The 20,961-nt window shown below is 41.3% G+C and overlaps 2 protein-coding genes across 3 annotated transcripts in view; one reads left to right on the plus strand and one right to left on the minus strand.

Annotated features, from left to right (window-relative positions):
* Positions 1-20,961, minus strand: part of LOC126203065 (39S ribosomal protein L44, mitochondrial) — a 644,782-nt gene that overhangs the window by 59,667 nt on the left and 564,154 nt on the right. The window lies entirely within an intron of this gene.
* The window catches only part of LOC126203068 (zinc finger CCHC domain-containing protein 17-like), a 71,990-nt gene that overhangs the window by 362 nt on the left and 50,667 nt on the right, over positions 1-20,961 (plus strand). The gene's annotated exons all lie outside the window — the stretch shown is intronic.

Below are 20,961 nucleotides of genomic sequence, written 5' to 3' on the forward strand. Positions count from 1 at the left end.
GGATATGCAATAAGTTTTCGCAATAAAATATGAGTAGGAAGATAATGTTTATTTTTGTGTTCATTTGATTTTTCAAGACGTAACCAAGACAAAAATCCATAGAAACTCTTTCGTCGAAATCCACATTGTCAGATTAATGCCTTGGTCAGCTCTCAGTCAGTCACTCACTCAGTCACTTCTCAACCTGAGCTAAACCTTGGATTAAGTAGTTCTAAGTGCTAGGGGACTGATAACCACAGATGTTAAGTTCCATAGTGCTCAGAGCCATTTGAACCATTAACTGTGACCACAGTTTGCATTTCAAAAAAATATATAGATGCAATAGAAATAGTGTGTCAATTTCGCTACTGTATGTGCATTTATGGTGTCTCATTGCTATGTTACCAAGTGAATGTAACATCTGGTAATGTTAGGTTTAGGTTGACGCAAATGATTGCTTAAATGGTTCTGTCACTAGTTTAATTCTGTCTTCACATTCCCTACACTGGAGTGGCATGTAGAGATCTGCTTGATTCCTCACTTTAGGTGACACAGTCACGAAGGAACGTTCCATAGGAAATCAGTATTAACATGAGCAAACTTCAGGTACAGTTTCTGAAGAAACATCATCTGCAAATCAGATAAAGATTTGTTACTGTAATTTTTCTTTATGAGTAATGTTTTTTTGTTGTAAAAGACAATAAGTTATATTTCTTATAAATAACTTGTAAATTTGTTCTTGTTCTCCGCTGCGGTCACAGGTTCGAATCCTGCCTCGGGCATGGATGTGTGTGATGTCCTTAGGTTAGTTAGGTTTAAGTAGTTCTAAGTGCTAGGGGACTGATAACCACAGATGTTAAGTTCCCTAGTGCTCAGAGCCATTTGAACCATTTTTTTTTTTTTTTTGTTCTTGTTCTCACTATAGGCCCCATTTTAATTAATCATTCTTTTATTAACAAGAGGTACTGAAAGTCTGATGCCATTATCAGTCTTTTTTTTTAGAAAAGTGCCTCGGAAATTTAAAAAAAAATGTATTTTTGAGGAAAAGTGAATTTGTTTTACATACAAGAAACTAATGTCCATTACCATACAGATACACTGTTAAAACATTCCAGGAGTGTATCTCTTCTCATTGCTTCAACGTTGTTTCGGTTATTCCTAATTAGGCTACCACATCATAATAATTCTGAATCTTGCCTGTTTCAACCTTTGTTAGGAGGTCATTGGTAGCGTCTGATTCCACATGTCTGCTTTTACCCATGATGTAATGGTGTGGTGTTTTTGAGTTGGTTGTATTAGTAGATGTCATGTTGTTTAATTTGATGGGGCTCTCCAGTGATGGATGTTGATCTGTTCAGTTTAATGTGTGGTAGTGTGTTCATTTGTGTCTTGGTTGTTGCTGTGGTAACTTGGGTTTATTTGAGTCTGTAACGTGTAATTGGAAGTGTTTTCATTGTTTTCAGTGAGTTATGAGTTACCTCTCCTGAGTGTTTGGCATTTGGGTTAGGTGTGATTAGTTTGGTGTTTGTCATTGTGTGTGTGTGTGTGTGTGTGTGTGTGTGTGTGTGTGTGTGTGTGTGTGCGCGCGCGCACATTATTTCAGTTCTGTTTTAATTGATCTGGTGAGTATGGGGTTTTTGGGTTTTGTGAGTTGAATAGGTGTGTGAAGTATGTGCTTTTATTTATTTATTCATTCATTCATTTTATTTTATTTTTATGGTGTGCCAGTAGATATCAAGAGCTGCATTTGAACTAGACCTATATAGGTCAAGGTAGATGTCCAGTTTCACTTTTCGGAGCTGTAGGTGTGGGTTTCTTGGTATTGAGGGTTTCATTTGAGCTGTATAAGTCAAGGGAAATGTTTGATTCTGCTTTTCAGAATTGCAGATATTGATTTTTTGGTATTGTAGGCTTCATTTGAGCTTTGTAGGTAGAGTGAAGCGTACAATTGCTGTTGGCTTTGTGGCTGTAACACTATGTTGTAAGTTGAGAATACTTTTTTAAAATATTTGTTTTGGGATGGTGTGGTGTTTTGTATTTTCATTTGTTTAGCTTCGTTCTCACCCTAAACTTCCTGTTTACCACGGTTGTCTCATTAGTTTCATTTTATTGTTGGAGTGAGATATTCTTGTATCTTTTCTTTTTTTATGTGTTTGTAGTTGTAACATTATTACCATTTTGTATACACTGCAAGTGGGCGTTTCCACCATACTGATGAAGTCTATGTACAGGATCCATGGTGACAGTCGATGCTATTGTGGCATTAATGACAGGAAAACCATTGATCGCGTTTGGTTCTCAGTATCTAAATAGAAACAGAGCAACTCATCATGCTCAAACATTGAGTCCGAGCGACTGGAAGGTGAGACAAGGCATCGGCACTGGCATGTTGTGCCCTCGGCTGCTAATTGATCTGATAGTGATAATGGGAGAGGAAGAGAGCCCATACTGTAAACGATGCACTGCCTTGTCGGACACAGAAGGTGAAGGGTTAAAAAGAGCAACCAAAGGCTTGTGATCCATAATTAAATGGAACTAAGAACCATACAAGAATAAATGAAATTTCTTGAGGGCGAACACAACCACTAAAGCCTGTTTTTCAATCTGAGAATATGGCTGCTGAGTAGAGTTAAAGTCTTAGAAGCGTCAAAAATGTGTCGTTCAGACCCGTCCACATATTTGTGAATCAACACCATGCCAAAAGCATGCTGCAAGACATCTGTAAGCAACAAGAGATGCTAATCTGGTTTGGAAGTGGTCTGACACAGGGTAGATTGAAACTGAGAACCAAACGCGATCAACCGTTTTCCTGTCATTAATGCCACGATAGCATCGACTGTCACCATGGATCCTGTACATAGTCACTTCCTCTCTTTTGTGCAGTTCCAGTGGCTGGAAAAACCCCTGGGCCATTTGACGGCATTCCTTTGTTACCTATGCGGGATGCTGCTCCCCAGCTTGCGATTCCTGCTTCCTGTTCTGCGGCTTCTGCATGTTGGTCATTGGGGGACCTCTTGCACCAAAGCTTTGGCTCGCTGACATGTGTAACCACCCTGCGTAGATGGAGACATTACGTGACTTATCGCTGCTTGCGCACACTGTGTTCAGCAACAGGTGGCACTGTGGGTTGCTTTTTGCCCCAGGCCGATGCCACAGTGCCCGTGGGAGTGTCTACGTGCCGATTTTGCTGGCTCATTGTAGTGGATGACAATGCCATGTTCCCTACATGGTGCATTGTCCATCCACATCCGTGGTGGCCACTATTTCCGCTTTAAGAGTTTTGCAACTGAGGGACTTCGGTATACCATGGTTACCACTAAAGGCCCCCAGTTTGTTTCTTGAGAATTTACTTCTGTTTGTCAGGTTAATGGTATTCCACATCTCAAAGCTCCCTGTTTCATCCTCATTCTAATGGTGAGGCCGAACGCATGGTTTGGACATTTAAATCTCATATGGGGAAGTACATACCCAGTAGGTCCCCTGATGCTGCTGTAGACCATTTTTTGAGTTTGCACCATTTTGCTCCAGTGGGAGATAAGAGCCCAGTGGAGCTGCTACACAGACGCCAACCATGGACCCTCCTTCATCTGCTGCATCCAATACTGCATCCACCACTGTCACCAGCTCTATGACGGCCAGATACGCCTGTCTGGATTAGTGATTTCAGCTGCTGGCTGAAATGGGCTCTTGCCATCGTTGTGTCACTGGGGCTGGTGCCTGAGCATTGTCTGCACTCCTGATGTGTGGACTCACGTCACTTCAACCATCTACAGCCACGCACAGTGGGATCTTTTCTGGAGTGCCCCCCTCCCGCCAATGCCTGTCCGTGTGTCACAGATGGTCCTGTCGTGTTGCAGCAGGGGTCACTGCCTGACAAATCATTGTCTGAGATTTCTGCCCCCACCCCCACTCCTCAACTGCCGTCGCTTGTGCAGCTCCCGCTGCACCTGCTGCCGCAGCTGCCGTCATATCCATGGCTGGGTCCTGTGTGGCCATTGCCTATGACACTCCCACTGATACCTCTGGCACCAACCACTGACCTCTATGAGGACATTGCTATGGAGATGCTGTCCCCAGTCATGCCCTGCGGCCTCTGACGAGAGGGGGAATGGTGCACCAAACAGCCCCCTCATCACTTCCACCCCTACTCACCATTGCCTGCCTGCCACATTCTACAGCAGCCACATTCATCTTGCGATGAAATGGATGTCAGCACAGTAATTGGTGATTTCCGAGGCACGTAATCTCTGTGCCTTGAAATCAGTGCTTTTTTTTTACAAGGGTACAATTGCTTTTTTTCAGTACTATTGCATTTTTTAGTAACAGTGTTTTTTTTCGGTACCAGTGCTTTTTTTTCAGTACCATGCATTTTTTTGTACCATGCATATTTTTCTGTGTGTGGTGTTTTCATGTATGCCATTTCCCACCCTTGGAAGGGAGGAATGATGTACATTCCTAGGTGGCATATCCATACAGTTCTCATGCCTTCTTATAGAGGCCACCTGGGTCCACCCCCTGGCACACTCTGGCGAGCCACTAAAGAAACAGTATTATTTAAAGTGACTGCAAATGAATACTCGGCCTTTTCTGTAATTGTATCGCTGTTGTCCATTCAGTGTGTTTAGTGCTACACACAATGTATTCTTCATGGTACTCTATAAAGTACTATTTTCCATAAATCTACAATGGAAATTCCAGGTAGGAATATCAACAATGTAGGAAAAGACAGATTGCTACTTACCATAAAGAAGGCACGTCAAAAGTTGCAAACAGGCATAATTAAAGGACACTCACATACAGGTTTTGGCCATAGCCTTTGCCAGTAAAACACACACACACACACACACACACACACACACACACACACACACACTAAAGCAAGCAAGCAAGCATACCTCAGGCACTCACAACTCCAGCGTGATTCCAGCCCAAGATGCCGGGGTTGGCGGCCATAGATGTGTGAGGTGTGCTTGCTTACTTTTGTGTGTGTGTGTGTGTGTGTGTGTGTGTGTGTGTGTGTTTTACTGATAGAGGCTGTAGCCAAAAGCTGTATGTGAGTGTCTTTTAATTGTGCCCATCTGCATCTTGATGTGTATTCTCTACGCTAAGTAGCAATCTGTGTGCCATAAGTCATGTTTGTTATTGCTATGATACATATATTCATTAATAGTGCCTCTGTGAAGAAACCTGCTGCTTCTGAATCAGCAGTAGAGATTTACCTGGACTGTAACAGGACTGTAATATGGAGGACATGGATAAAATCTCTTCACCTTGTCTTCTTGACGAAGGGTTGTAATCATTACTAAAAGTAAAAGAGCATATATGGCCCAAAGTAGTACTTTAGTAATTTTTCTGATAGTCCCACTGACTGCACGGACAGAAAAGTCCATACCAAATCAAGCCGCTGCTTGAAGTTGTTCTAGGTCTTTCTTCAGGACATCCAAGTTCTATATGCAAGCCAGCTGTCTTGCTTCTTTGGTCCTTGTGATGAGAGATTCCACATAGTCAGTCTGAGTAGCATCCACTTGACATCAGCATGTGTGGGGAGCATACCTGCCAATGACTTGTTTAAGCATCTGGGAGGATATTTGTCTGTAAATGGTAAGGAAGCTGTCATCCTTTGGGTGATGTTACAACATGAAGTTACCTCCAATACTAGTCTCAAGTGGAAACATTTTCCATGATCACAGATCACCCATGCTCCAAAATGGTGTCTTCTACAAGGACCTCTGCAGTTTTTTGGGGTAATATTTTCAGAGGAACAGCAATCTTGTAAGCCATGTTAATGTACAGTTTCAGTGACTGGGGGTTACTGACTGTTCTGGACATTTTCAACTTTAGCAGATGGTGCTGTTCTGAAGATGGTCTAATACTAGGCTGAGACCGGTCATTTTAAATAAAGTAACCATTGTGATCTAAACATTTTTCAATAATTTTATAATGAATGATTTACCAAATAACTATGTCTGGAACTTATTTATTGCCAAACCAACTGCAAGGCTCTCTTTAATGGTTGTAGAGTGGGTCATCTCAGACTTGAAGAGTACTATGGAAACAGCTGTTACCTTTTCAACACCTCCCTGAATTTGTACTAGAACTGACCCTATTCCAACACTGCTAGCATTGGCAATGATGCTATGACTTGATAAGATATTAGTGCCTACTTAAGGGCAAGGAAAGATCTTTCCTGCACTTTGTTCCATGAATATTTGGCATTTCCCTGCAGTAGTTCCAGTAAGGGATGTGCCTTGGTGCAGAAATCCTTTATGCATCACCTGTAGTACAACCAATTCAAAGAAAGTTTCTCACACCACGAATATGTCGAGAAGTTGGAAAATCAGTTACTGCCCTTTATTTTCTCTGGATTGGGACAGACTCTTATTACCATCCACTACACACCCAAGGATTTTTATTCCTTCGATGCGTGCAGTCTGAACACACATCAACACAATTGTCAGACAGCCTAGATGTACTTAAAATGTCTTTAAGAAAATGATAGTCTCTCTCAAATAGCAATTACATGTCATTCACTTAAGATGTTGATGCTGGATGTCAATCATATGTTCAAAGGTGGCTGGAGCCTTACGCAGTTCAAATGGTGTGACCTTAAATTCATAGAGGCTGCAAGCAGCTGTGAAGGCAGTCTTTTCCCAGTCCGCCTTGTCAACTTTGATTTGCCAGCAGCCTGATGCTTATCCATAGTGGAGAAATTTCTTGTTGCTTTCGAACAGTCTAGGGTGTCATCAATATGCGGCAATGGATAGATACCATTTTTCGTGATTTTGTTCAGTCATTGGTGCTCAATGTAGAAATGCCATGTGCCATCATTGTTCTTCACCAAGACCACAGAAGAGACCAAGAACACTCTGAAAGTTCAGTGATGTCATCTTGCAGCATCTTCTCCATTTCCTCCTGTATTATGCATTGTTCAGCTGGATATGACCTATAAGAGCACTGGCTTTCTGGTGGTTCATCCCCATTGTTGATATGGTGTGGGCTAACTGGTCTGCCTTTTCTCCAGACGGATTTGAAATCACCTTAACACCTGACGGAGAATGACTAACCTAGCCAACATTATTCCTCGGTCAGGACAGATCCTGCTGGCAGGTCAGTCTTAGCTTCCCACCTCAAGAAGCTCAGCGTTCGTTTGCTGGGGCTGGCTTGGTGACCTGGGTTTCCTAAGCCAAGGACTGGCGAGCACAACCAGTCATCTGTAACTGTAAGCTCTGGGCATGCAGTGTCCCAGGAAATGAGGCGCTTGGCTTATTTGCCTGGATCACAAGGATGATAAAAACCTCTGCAAAAATACCCTCAATCTCAAACATACCCTCAATCTCAAACTGTGATGAGATGCACGACTGACAACCTCTGAGGAACCTGCTGTACCTCAGTTGTATAAGGCTTACCCAGGCAAGAGTGACTCTGTCTAGGTGGACTTTTATTTTGCTCCTCTTGGGCCCGAGATGAAACCCTTATACTTATTAAACTGATGAACTCCCTGATGGGTGTACCACTGATGGGTATCAACATCCAACTTTAAAGGGCTTGTGTGGCAGTCCTCCTGACTCAGGAGTTACTCAGAGTACTTCCATTCACAGTAGCAGAATGCATGCTGCTGGTCAGAAAGTGTTTTCAATAGTTCAGAGGAAAAGCAGCAGCTTTGCAAAGTTTCGCCTATAGTCTGCTATAGAGTGCTGTAGGATTGACACTTCGGCAGGAGCATATGGAGGTGTAGAACAAGGTTGCCACGACCTGCATGGAACACACACACAATCTTACATTTCATTCAGCTTGTGCAAACAGGCAAACTATTTACTTTATAAATATGGAAATTGCATCCATGTGTTCTAGAAGTGTTGCACTACAGTTTGATTTTAGTTTAATTTGTGGCAACAAATTATTAAGACGATACAGTGACACTTTAAAAAAGTGCATTTTTTTAAGACTTTACTGAATTTTCTACATGCAGGAATTTTTTTGTTATTAAAGTTAAATGGATACATTATGTGAATGAAATCTTAAGAATACTTCATATTTTCAAAACCATAACTCTGTCAGAGATCCCTAATGTGATAAAATCTGAGTTAAAAGACAGTGGTCTACTTACATGTCAATTACTAATCAGGTCCCCATACAGTTTCAACGTGAGAAACAGATGTCTATAATTTTGACTTAATATTTGTGACGGAGGGCTTATTTGTTCCAAGATGTCTATAGATTTGTAATGAAACTGTTATTAATTTTTCTGATCCACCTGTTTAATTCTAACACAACAAAAAATAAGATTAACCGTGTTTATCATGGTGGGAAACCATACCTTAAATATACCAATTTCTATTGTTTAGAAAGAACAACAGCAATACAAATAACAGGACCTCTGTATTACAGCAGTTATATCATAAACAGTAATATTTATTTTGTGTTATAAAATTTCAAAGCTTAGAGTGATATAATTTTGTTATGTAGGTACTTAAAGATGTAAACAGCACCCGCCAAACATATACAAGGTTGTGTAAAAGAGTGGACAGGGATGTGCAACAGCCTTGAAAAAGTCTTGATTCTTTAAGTATGACCAATAACTTCCTGAGTGTCAGATGTTTCTTCCTGCGATGATAATCATAAACATGAAGACAAATTGCAGCCTCTGCAAACAAATAGATTTTGCTAATGCACTTACCGATATGATTTTTTCCAGGCCTGTTAAGTTTTGATGGTTGTTCAGTTTCCTTTTCTTTGTCAAACATTTCCTTCCAAATCTTCAGGACAGTGTTTTCGTTTATATTCAAATCTGCAGTAGTTCTGTTGATCACATTGCAACGGAGAGCAGTAGGCTGCAGTTAAGTTTTTCATTCTTTAAGTAGGCATGTAATGTGCAAGCCATTTCTCTTGGCTGCCATTTTTATGGCAATCACCAGGCCAAGACAAAGACATTGAACTTTTCTACTTATAATTTTTGACTTACTTCCCAGTGACATTGTTCAGTACCATACAACAAATAACAGAAACAATGAATAACGGTAACAACAAATAACGGTAACAACAAATAACGGTAACAACAAATAACGGTAACAACAAATAACGGTAACAACAAATAACGGTAACAACAAATAACGGTAACAACAAATAACGGTAACAACAAATAACGGTAACAACAAATAACGGTAACAACAAATAACGGTAACAACAAATAATGGTAACAACAAATAAAAGAATAACTCCTACAACTGTAAAAACGGAAACACAGGAAGTCACAGGGCACAACGATCACACAGATCAGCAAGCTAAGGGCAGCTGCAGGTAGTATGGCATTGGCGGAAAGTGACCGGGGCCTGCCGTGTGGGCTTCCCTCCCTACCACTTCTGTCCTTGACATCTAAAGTAATTTTGGACAGGCTATAGTTCTACATTCAGAAGGGTTTACAAGCAATTGCTGACAGTAAAATCTATCAAACGATTCTGCAATTGGGGTATTGGTCAAAACTTCTATTTCCCAAGAAGCAACAAGCCTCCAGAAAGCTAAATATATTGGGGATATGCAATCGACAAGGGGCTGCATAATGGCTTGAACTACAGTAAAGGTGTTGCATCATGCAGACATTTGGTGCATATTCCCAATGAGGTACTGAAAGTTGAGTGGACTCAAGAAGGTATCATCAAGGTGCAAAACATAATTAAAAGGGTAGACAGTGAGCTGGTCAAATCAAACTCCTTAATCCTCACTGTCAACAGTACGGAATTTCCAGAGCATGTCAAGGCTGGTTTCCTTCACTTAAAATGTGGCCTTATATCTCCAATCCAATGCACTGCTTTAAATGCAAGCACTTTGGGTACATTAATCTAGCATATAAGGAAGAAACAACTTGCAGGGAATGTGGGAAAGCCGCTCACAAAGGAGTCATTTGTTCAGCTCCTCTGAAGTGTGAAAATTGGTTTGGGCTTCCCCCTTTCTGGAGAAGGGACTGCAGCATCTACCTTGAAGAAAGTAAAATATGGGAGCTGAAAATAAACAAGTGTATCCTGTGTGATTGTGGTGAGGCCAAAAAGATGTATAAATTCATGCAGCCTTCCACATTCACTACTTCTTTCGCTTCAACTCGTGGAAAGTGTATTCCAAAAGCCGATGTCTCTAATGGAAGTTGCTAGTGTTCGCACTACTACTGTTATTTTTAAGTCCATTTGTAAAGATACTGTTATGTTGGAGCCCATAACTTCCATTAGAACATCATAAAAAGGTACAGTTGCCAGTGGTGGTGAGCTCCCAGCACTCTCAGAGGCAGAGTCTGATAAACAGATCAGTACTGTCACCATTGTTGCATGTTACAAAGCCTCCCAGCCAAAATCCAAATGAAAAACTTCAGTGGCAGACAAATACAGGCACTAAACCATCAGACTATGTCAGTGGACTTCGACCTCACAGTTCTAATTATTCTGCTTCAAAGCCAGTGGAATAAGTAGTCTGTCTGGGGCAACCATCCTGCCCCAAGACTGAGCCTACACTTGTTGCAGGCTCCCACCATGGCGGAGAGACAAGGTGAAAATACAATCCACTTGTTATATGACTCCCATACATCAGTGGAACATCAATGGGTTTGGAATGAATGTGGAGTAACTGAAATCCTAGCACAGGTACGCCCCCTGTGCTTGTGTTTACAAAAAAACTAATTTTAAAGCTTTTTACCCCCTTATGCTCTGGGGCTATACCCTCTATTGCAAGAGTGGCCTGACTGAAGAAAGGGCCAACGGAGGTATCGCTGTGTTGTCAGTAACAGATACCATCTTCTGATCTATCTCTGGTTACTGACTTGCAAATAGTTGCTGTTGAAGTTCATATGGGTCAAGGGATTACCATCTGCTGTCTATTTACCACTACAGAGGGCGATAAATTCTGAGGCTCTCAGAGATCTTTTAGAACAACTTACCTGCCCATTTCCCCAATGGGAGACTTCAATACGATAATGTATTAAGGGGTCAAGTGTATAGAGGATGTATTGGATGACAATGCTTGGCTTTACGAAAGGTAAAAGCATGAAAGATGCAATGCTGACATTGCAGTTGATAATGGAAGCAGGACTAAAGAAAAAACAAGACATATTCATAGGATTTTTCGACATGGAAAAAGTGTTCGACAATGTAAAGTAGTACAAGACGTTTGAAATTCTGAGAAAAATAGGGGTCAGCTATAGGGAAAGATAGGTAATATACAATACGTACGAGAGCCAAGACAGACATTTTTGCTCAACCAGCTATGGAATACCATTTCTCCAGTCATCATCGAGCAACAAGGCCATTTGGGATCTGCGTGAAGCATATGCTATAGTCACTTCGTGAGGGACAAGTACAGCCCAAATCCGGGGTTATAACTGTCTCCCTGATCACTGCAGAGGTCAAGGTAATTTTACATTCCGTGGAGTCCAGGAGAGGTTCCACTCCTGCATATGTCTTTAATGTGATATTTTCTGAGTTTAAATGAGCACCACAAGTAAGCTGTATTCAGGGGTGAGTCTAAACAAGGGAATTCCATTGGCTGCTGTGTTGTTATTCCTGATCGTGTTCTCCAGAAACAGTTATCTCAAGACTTCACTGTCTTCAGTGCTGAATTATACATGATCTTGAGGGCACTGGAGCAGATGAGATGTGTCATGCCTGCTAAATTCCCTATCTGTTCTGGCTTCCTGGGTGCCCTTGACACTCTACTACACCTTTACCCAACAGATAAAGTAGTCCAGGATATCCAGGATGCCCTCTACTTACAAAGGCTAGGGAAAGAGGTGTGTTTCTGCTGCATGCAAGGACACATTTGTATTACGGGAAACAAAATGGTGGATGTAGTCACGATCCTCAGTTCATTCAGTTTGTCATCCTCCAACATGGTATTGCCCCATGGTTGAGGTACAGAGTCGTGCACAGGTGGGAAGAAGAGTGGCTGGAAATGACAGACAATAAACTGTGCCTGGTAAAGTCCGCAACTCAGCCATGGCATACTTCCTACCGGCCATGCAGACAGGATGAGGTCACTCTCACTCATCTTCAAGTAGGACACAGTCCTCTGACTCCTGGCTTCTTGCTATGGTTAGAGGACCCTCCTGTGTGTTGTGCTTATGGCGCACATCCATGATGATCCACATTTTAGTAGACTGTATTTTGAATACTGACAAGAGTGCAACAGCTCATTTCATGACTAATTAACCACCTATTTTTAACTGGCAATGACATAAATCTCGCACATATTTGAAGATTTTGTGAAATGTCCAGCTTGTTCCATAAAATTTTGGGGCTCCTTTTTTAATGTGTTTTCAGGGTGGCTGACTCGTCTATATTTTTTGTAAATGATCAGCCAACCACAAATTCCTATAAAACTATTTTTTTTTATCTTATTTGTGTTTTAATAGACAGTTGTAGAACACATTCAACCATTTTAACACTCTCATTCAGGATTGAGCCTGTGAGATTGTGTGTCATGGGTGAGATTGGGAGAAAGTGAGTGCAGTTTTGGTTCTTAATTCTTTCATCACATTTTCTATGTCCAACCACTTCCCATCCACAACTGGTTTTGGCATTCCTGTTTACATACCTTACGAGATGAGCTGTGCCTGCTCATAACAGTTAGCAATGCATATTTCTCCTTGAACTCCTGCAATGTTTATGGTCATCACTGGGGCTGTAGATTTGTTTTGTGAGCCAAAGTGAGGTTTTGGAATTGATGAAAGCTTCAGAGTTTAACTGAATATCTAGATTGACCACTGGAACTCAACTCATTAATGACAGAACATCTTCAACTTTTGTAGTCCTGTCTTCCTCAGTTGCGTGTAATATTACGGTATATTGATAATTTTTATTTATGGACCGTCTGACGGCAACTGAATAAAACACAATTTTAGTGCCATACGCGTTTCGCCTTTATTTTCTGCAAGGCATCATCAGTGACCTGGAATATGTACATATGTTAGCTATTTTATTTACATTTTTGTAACTGTGCCTATAGGTTATAAACAGTTCTGGTGGTTGGTATATCGTATTAAGTAGTAATGTTTTGAACTGTACTTACAGGTTGCGTAGACAGTTTCTTACATATTACGCTCCTGTTGCATTTTTGGTGTTGTTCTTCTTCCTATGAACGCCAATTTGCTGTTTTTTCCACATCCCACAGCACTATGCACTGAACGCTTGTTTTAATGCAATGTTTTGGTTTCTGTTGCCGACTGTCAAATGTTTTTGCCAAAGATTGAATATTACTGCCAACCTTATGAGTGTAACTTTTGAAGTATCTGTGGTCTGTTCGTGTATGCATTTGTGTGTGTGTGTGTGTGTGTGTGTGTGTGTGTGTGTGTGTGTGTGTTTTGGTGTGGTATTAATTTAATTTTATTTTATTTATTTATTTATTTATTTATTTATTTTTGTTTTTGTCCTGTGTATGTGTGTGTGTGTGTGTGTGTGTGTGTGTGTGTGTGTGTGTGTGTGTGTGTTTTGGTGTGATATATATATTTTTTGTGCTGTGTGTGTCTGTCTGTCTGTATTTTGGTGTTATGTAATTTTTTTTGTTTTTTTTTGTGTGTGTGTGTGTGTGTGTGTGTGTGATATATATATATCACACACACAAAAAAAAAACAAAAAAAATTACATAACACCAAAATACAGACAGACAGACACACACAGCACAAAAAATATATATATCACACCAACACACACACACACACACACACACACACATACACAGGACAAAAACAAAAATAAATAAATAAATAAAATAAAATAAAATTAATACCACACCAAAAAACACTCACACACACACACACACACACACACACACACACACACACAAATGCATACACGAACAGACCACAGATACTTCAAAAGTTACACTCATAAGGTTGGCAGTAATATTCAATCTTTGGCAAAAACATTTGACAGTCGGCAACAGAAACCAAAACATTGCATTAAAACAAGCGTTCAGTGCATAGTGCTGTGGGATGTGGAAAAAACAGCAAATTGGCGTTCATAGGAAGAAGAACAACACCAAAAATGCAACAGGAGCGTAATATGTAAGAAACTGTCTACGCAACCTGTAAGTACAGTTCAAAACATTACTACTTAATACGATATACCAACCACCAGAACTGTTTATAACCTATAGGCACAGTTACAAAAATGTAAATAAAATAGCTAACATATGTACATATTCCAGGCCACTGATGATGCCTTGCAGAAAATAAAGGCGAAACGCGTATGGCACTAAAATTGTGTTTTATTCAGTTGCTGTCAGACGGTCCATAAATAAAAATTATCAATATACCGTAATGACAGAACAATGTCTTCATCTGAAAACAGTTGTCCAGAGCAATCTTTGTTACATGTGCTTGTTGAAATAGCTTCATCAGTCTGGAGCTCTGATCTTCCAGTGTATGACTGCTTGTGATGACTCCAAGAAGTCCTATCTAAGAAAAACATTGTGACTACATTCTGTTAAAAAGACAAATTCGAAAGGCTGTCTTCTGTCATTAACAATAACTCTTACAATACATGTTCCTGTTGGATTTCTGATTTCCGGCCGTCAGCATAATCATTATCGTATCGCGGAATGTATTCTTTAGCTGACAATTGATAAAATAAGCCCCTAAATTGATTAGCACTCAGACAGCTTGTCCAAAGACGGTGATATCAATGAGGTATCTCGACATTACAGCCTCACTTCCACAAATGGTTGCCTCACTTAGTTTTCCTGAATTCAACAGCTAGGCTAATGGCATGTTTGGGAACAAACTCGTACAGGTACTGTGAAGGGCTTCGTTCTACAGGTTGAATGCTGTGAATAAGACTATTGTGTTGGTTGACGTCTTTCGGCATAATAGTTGTTGAGCACTCTTCTTCTTTCTCTGCGTCTCTTTCTCAAAGCCAACCAGCTTGGATTTTGAAAACGTCAATCATTTGAAACCCAACTCACACTTTTCTCACATGACATACTGAAAGCTTTGGATCAAGACAATCAGGTAGATGCAGTATTTCTCAATTTCTGAAAAAGCATTTGACTCGGTACTGCACCTACGCTTATTGTCAAAAGTATTATCATATGGGGTACCAAGTGAAATTCGTGACTGGATTGAGGACTTTTTGGTTGGGAGGACAGGGAACACACAGGATGGAGAGTCAGCGTCAGATGTTGAAGTAACTTCAAGTGTGCCCGAGGGAAGTTTGTTGGGCTCCTTGCTGTTCATGTTGAATATTAATGACCTTGCAGATAATATTATTAGTAAAATAGGGCTTTTTACAGATGATGCAAGTATCTATGAAGAAGTACTATCTGAAAGAAGCTGCATAAATATACAGTCAGATCTTGACAATATTTCAACATGGTGCAGAGATTGCAGCTTTCTCTAAATTTGCAGAAATGTAAAATTTTGCGCTTCACAAAACAAAAAAAAAAACATAGTATCCTATGACTATGATATCATTGAGTCACTGTTCCAGTCGGTCAACTCATACAAATACCTGGGTGTAACACTTTGTAGGGATATGAAATTGAATGATCACACAGGTTCAGTTGTGGGTAAAACAGGTGGAAGACTTTGGTTTATTGCAATCAGTCCACAAAGGAGATTGCTTACAGATAACAGGTGCAATTGGTTCTAGAATATTACTCAAGTGTGTGGGACCCATAGCACATAGGACTAAAAGCGGATATTGAACATATACAGAGAAGGACAGGACAAATGGTAACAGTTTGTTTAATCCATGGGAGAGTGTCACAGTGATACTGAAGGAGCTGAACTGGAATAGTCCAAAGTTTGTTTAATCCATGAGGGAGTGTCACAGAGACACTGAAGGAATTGAACTGGAAGACTCTTGAAGCTAGATGTAAACTATCCCGAGAAAGTGTATTAACAAAGTTTTAATGAACCAGCTTTAAATGATTCCTCTAGAAATATACTAAAACCCTCCATGTATCGTTCACATAGGGATTGTGAGGATAAGATTAGATTAATTACTGCATACACAAAGGCATTCAAACAGTTATTCTTCCCGCACTCCATGTGTGAATGGAACAGGAAGAAACCCTAATATCTGGTACAGTGGGACATACCTCCCCGCCATACACCTCACTGAGTTTGCAGAGTATAGATGTAAATGTAGATTTAGTGTAGAATGTGTCCAGGGCATTGACGATGGAACCATACCAGCATATTGTCTTTGTTCTCCAAATGTCTATCCTTCTGCAGAATATTATTATTTGTGGAGGAGTTGGTTGTACCTGTGTTGGTCAAATGCTGCATTGTCATTTGAGGCCTATGATGTAAGTGTGAGGTGTGTTTAACTGGTGACTGAAATTATTTCTAAACATTGATACACCTCCCCTCCAACATTCTCTATTGCCCCAACATATCTGGTCGACATTCATGGGTGCTGTCTCTTGTATGCTTCGTCCAATAGTCCTGGTTGCCATAAAATGCTGAAAATGCTGTATTTGTTCTCTTGCTACCTGACATATGAGAGGGGTGAGGTCATGATGGTCATCCATAGCTGCCATAGGGACCACGTTTGGGAGTCGGTCACACTCCTTTCATCTGATTTCATATCCAGTTGCACTAGTACCACCTTATGAATTCCTCAGTTGTTGTGACATCCCATACCAGAAGAGCTTGTTACATGTCTTTTGCAACTCCTTTCATCAAATGTGAGAATTTTTTAGTTTCTGTCATATTTGGATTCACTATGTGGCATAGGGCCAAAACACTCTGTATGTAGAATTGTGTCATTTCCTTTTGGAACTGGGCCCTGTTCTTCAATTGTTCTCCCACTAATCACACTTGCTGCTGATTGTCACCAAATGTTTTCTTCAATTCGACATGGAATTTGCCCCAACTATTGAGTTTCTCTAATTGGTCTTGCAGCATTGTTGTGCTGTGCATTTCAAGTAAAAGTACATATCATGTCACACCATCTGTTGTATCTGGCAGTTTGATAAAATTGTTTCAGCCATTTTGTCAAGTCCTGATAACCATCTCCACAGAACACTGAGAGATGCCTGATGTGCAGCTGATTTACTGCTGGCTTGAAATCAATTTGTTTTATCGATAAACAGACCGTGGGAATGGTGTACTGCTTGTATTTTGGTTCCTTTCCTCACAGGCAACGTCTTTACATTGCCTAATAGGTGCAACGATGATTTAGATGTTTTGAAGTAACCGGTGTTGCCACAAAACAGTGCCATGTCATAACCACACTCGAGTCCAAACCAGAAAGCAGACCCATCAGTGAAATACAACACTTAGTACTGAAGGCATGTTTATTACAAACACCAGAGTAAAGTCAGAACAGAACTGAAATACTGCATGGAGAGAACGTAGAATATTCCAGAATGATGGCTTTTCAAAATGTACAAATATAAGGTATTTCAGAACCCTTTCAGAAATAATAAATACTACATAACCAATATTGCTGGTTGTCGGATTTGAACTGGTGATCCACAACACACCAGCCAGTGATACTGACCAGTATACCACACTGCATGCATCAATTTGTGACAGTATTTGGTGCAACATGATTAACATAAACTTTGCTGATTCTAAAACACTTTCCTGGAGCACACCATCTAAATGTAACATAGTAAGTTACCAGGAACTCTGTGCTTTGGGGGGGAGGGGGGGGGGAAGAAAGAAAAAAAAAACCTACTATTTGCTCACTCATATTAAGTAGCAGCTGTAAATCTACTCTGGGTAGCTTAATATATATTTACTTGGATTGGTGACAATATTATGGAAAGAATAGACTGGTACTCAACATATAGCAGAAATGCTGAGTCACAGATAGGAACAACAAAATCATTGTCAAGCATAACTTTTCGGCCAAAAAGAACTTCTTCTGAATTAGACAATATACACGAACACACTCATGCAAATACAACTCGCACACACACATGAGCACTGTCTCGGGCTACTGAGGCCAGGCTGCGAGCAGCTGCACATGATGGGAGAAGCAGGCTGAGTGGTGGGGATAAGGAGGAGGCTTGGGTGGGAAGGGTAGGGATAGCAGTAGCAGAGTAAGGGTGGGAGACAGTAAAGTGCTGCTTGTGGGAGCATACAGGGATGGCATGGAGAGAGGATAGGGCAGCTAGGTCTAGTTGGGAGGTTGGACAGAAGACAGGGCAGTGGAAAAGAAGTGAAGTAAAATACGGGGGTGCATTGGTGGAATAGAGGCCCATGTAATGCTGGAGTGGGGAACAGTGAAGGGGATAGGTGGGGGAAGGACAATGACTAATGACTAATGCAGGTTGAGGCCAGAAGGATTATGGGAAGATGGGATACATTGCAGGAAGAGTTTCCACCTGTGCAGTGCAAAAAAGCTGTTGTTGTTAGGAAAGATCCAGATGGCGCAGGCTGCGAAAAACTTTGTGTTGGACAGCATGCTCAGTAGCTGTTTCTTGGTTGCAATTTGTTGGTGGCTATTCACGTGGAAAGACAGATTGTTGGTTGGCATGCCTACATAGAACGCAACACAGTTGTTGCAGCTTAGCTTGTAGATCACATGACAGGTTTCACAGGTAGCTTTGCCTTTGATGGGATAGATGATGATTGTGACCGGACTGGAATAGTTGGTAGTGGGAGGATGTATGAGGTAGGTTTTGCATCTAGGTTTGTTACAGGGATATGAGCCATGAGACAGGCAAGGGGTTGGGGGCAGGGTTGCGTAGCGATGGATGAGGATGTTGTGTGGGTTTGGTGGGTGGCAGAATACCACTATGGGAGGGATAAGAAGGATAGTGGGTAGGACATTCCTCATTTCAGGGCACAGTGAGAGGTCTTCTTTGATCTCATTGTGTTTTCTCATCGATTTCAGTGGGTTTTCGCCTTTCACTATCAGCCTACTCCATCAGATTACATCTTGTTTGCCCACACCTCATCCATTCTACCCTTCTTGCATTTTTTTCATGTGTTTTGGTGTTTCTTGCAAATTTTTTCACACATATTTCTTTGTTGCGTATTTTTATTTGTTTTTATACTCCATCATGGTTCCTTACCCCTTCTACCTGCACCAGTACAAAAAAGTTCCCTTATCCCTAGCCAGAACCCAGTTCCACATACTATTCCTGCATTGTTGGTTAACTCATGGAATCTGTCCAAATGGCCTCACCATCAAATTTCCCATCTCCAGCTGGAACCCCTTCTTCCACAATGACCTCCATCTGAAACTTCCTGACAGATAAAATCTGTGTGCCAGACCAAGACTCTAACTCAGGACCTTTGCCTTTCACGGGCAAGTGCTCTACTGTACGGTGATGGCGCCTTCTCCTCCTATAATATTGTGGCATCTTCGGTGTGAGCAGTCCAATGCTGTTGCTCGCGTGGCTGCACGAAGACTGAAGCCTTCTTACCAAATTCATTAAACAGTTTTAATCTTCCAGGAAGTTTCATATCAGTACACACTGCTGCAGAGTGAAAATTTCACTCTGGAAGCATCCCCTAGGCTGTGGCTAAGCCATGTCTCCACAATATCTTTTCTTCCAAGAGTGCTAGTTCTGCAAGGTATGCAGGAGAGCTTCTGCAAAGTTTGGAAGGTAGGAGACGAGGTACTGGTGGCATTAAAGCTGTGAGGACGGAGCGTGAGTCGTGCTTGGGTAGCTCAGTTGGTAGAGCACTTGTCTGCCAGAGGCAAAGGTCCCGAGTTCAAGTCTCAGTCTGGCACACAGTTTTAATGTGCCAGGAAGTTTCATATCTGCACACACTCCGCTGCAGAGTGAAAATTTCATTCATGACCTCCATCTGTTCAGATTTCACCAGTCCATAACACTCACCAACATAGTCCTGCAAAACATGTCAATCAGGCCTAAATTGTTTTTGCAATACCTCCTCTCCATCTGCAAAATTCTCCTGCTATGCAATTCCAAATTCCTGGATCCCATCTCACGCATTGAAACTCTTGTCCTCCAGGAACTAGAGCAGCATGCATAATGCCACCTAAAAAAGTTCTCCAACCTGTTTACCTCCTACTTCCACCTTGGAGTACCACTATCCACCATCTCTACAGCAACCTCCAGATTTTACCCACATTCCCTCATAGCTGACAAACCCTGCCTCACAGACCTTCTATATTTACTCCACACTGAAAAACTTCATCCCACCACCACACACAACACAAAACCTAAAGAGGCCTGAAACATTGTCATGACACTTTCTTCCGAAGCCTTAACACCATAGAGATATCAGTCCTTTCCTTAGGCCTCGGCTTTTGTCCCACTCCCAAATTCAGTCATACAGGACTTGTTAAATACATTTTCTCCTTCTCCCAGTCCTTACAGTGGAAATATTTTTTCACTACCAACCCTACCAACCAACCAGAGACCAATGTTGAACGCTGCCTGACTCATTTCACTCCTCCATCCAACAATGATCCTCTCACACTTCCCCCCCAAATCAACCATTGTTAACTTTCCAGAATTTCTTAAACTCAAACCTGTCTCACCATCATTCCCCAAATATCTCAACATGCAAGTTAACCTTACATATGCAGAAAGAACCACAAATCACAATCTAAAAACTTATGCCAACCTGATAATCATTCCTGCTGACAAAGGCTCCACCACTGTTGTTTTGAACTGCAAAGACTGCCATATTCATCACCTACAAGCCCTGCCAGTGTGACCCCATTCCAGAAATCCACCAGTATCTACAGTCTCTTCTCAAATCCTTAGGCCCATCCCAGAACCTCTCGCTGGAGTCTGTCTCCCTCCTAACACCTACCACTCCCCGCACTCCTACCTTGTACATGCTTCTAAAGTCCGTAAGCCCAACCACCTAGGACACCTTGTTGTGGTCAGTTACTGTGCCTTCATTGAGAGAATATCTGTTTCTGTAAGACACCACTTTCAGCCTATTACCCACCTATATAAAAGATACCAACCGTTTCCTCAACCAACTATCCACTGTTCCTGTTCCTTTACCACATGGTGCCCTGCCCATCACTACTGATGCTACCTCCCTTTACACTAACATCC

Source organism: Schistocerca nitens, chromosome 9 (genome assembly GCF_023898315.1).
Source record: "Schistocerca nitens isolate TAMUIC-IGC-003100 chromosome 9, iqSchNite1.1, whole genome shotgun sequence".
In the NCBI taxonomy this organism is placed as follows: Eukaryota; Metazoa; Arthropoda; class Insecta; order Orthoptera; family Acrididae; genus Schistocerca; species Schistocerca nitens.